General features: G+C 47.4%; 1 non-coding gene across 1 annotated transcript; it reads right to left on the bottom strand.

Moving 5' to 3' along the window:
- Positions 1-486: 486 nt before the first annotated feature.
- Trnas-uga lies at positions 487-561 on the bottom strand. The gene has a single exon. It is a non-coding gene; the product is annotated as a tRNA-Ser (tRNA).
- Positions 562-1095: the final 534 nt, after the last annotated feature.

Below are 1095 nucleotides of genomic sequence, written 5' to 3'. Positions count from 1 at the left end.
CTACATTCTCATCTCATTACTGGAGAGCGCACTGGTCTAGAATGTGAACAGGCTCGTTTATAGTGTGCAGTCGGTCTGCCTGCCTCAAAGACCATATCACGCCTAGACCTATTATTTTACATCAATAATGGCTGTCAATACACAAAGTTTCTCTCTGAAGTGGGACAAAAGAAAACTATTTCATCAGAGACAAGGGTATCGTAAGGACTGCTCCAGGGAAGTGTTATGGGACCGTTGCTGTTATCTATACATATAAATCATTTGGCAGACCGGTTGGGCAGTAGTCTGCAGTTGTTCGCTGATCACTGATATGAGGTGGAACGAACATGTGAAAACTGTGGTAGAGAAGGAAAATTGTCGATCTCAGTTTATTGGGAGAATTTTAGGGAAGAGTGGTTCACCTGTAAAGAAGACCGCATATAGGACGTGGCTGCGACCTGTTCTTAACTACTGCTAGAGTGAAACTTCCTGGCAGATTAAAACTGTGTGCCCGACCGAGACTCGAACTCGGGACCTTTGCCTTTCACGGGCAAGTGCTCTACCAACTGAGCTACCGAAGCACGACTCACGCCCGGTACTCACAGCTTTACTTCTGCCAGTATCTCGTCTCCTACCTTCCAAACTTTACAGAAGCTCTCCTGCGAAACTTGCAGAACCAGCACTCCTGAAAGAAAGGATATAGCGGAGACATGGCTTAGCCACAGCCTGGGGGATGTTTCCAGAATGAGATTTTCACTCTGCAGCGGAGTGTGCGCTGATATGAAACTTCCTGGCAGATTAAAACTGTGTGCCCGACCGAGACTCGAACTCGGGACCTTTGCCCGCGAAAGGCAAAGGTCCCGAGTTCGAGTCTCGGTCGGGCACACAGTTTTAATCTGCCAGGAAGATTCATATCAGCGCACACTCCGCTGCACAGTGAAAATCTCATCCTGGATACTGCTAGAGTGTTTCGGATCCGTACCTGGTCGGTTTGAAGGAAGACATCGAAGTAATTCAGAGGGCTGCTAGATTTGTCGAACAAAACGTATGTGTTACAGAGATGCTTCGGTAATCAAATGGGAATACCTTAAGGGAAGGCCGCGTTCTTTCTGGAAA

This window comes from Schistocerca piceifrons, chromosome 5, assembly GCF_021461385.2.
Source record: "Schistocerca piceifrons isolate TAMUIC-IGC-003096 chromosome 5, iqSchPice1.1, whole genome shotgun sequence".
Classification (NCBI taxonomy): domain Eukaryota; kingdom Metazoa; phylum Arthropoda; class Insecta; order Orthoptera; family Acrididae; genus Schistocerca; species Schistocerca piceifrons.
Note: the sequence above shows the minus strand (reverse complement) of the source record. Positions and strands in the feature narration are given on the sequence as shown.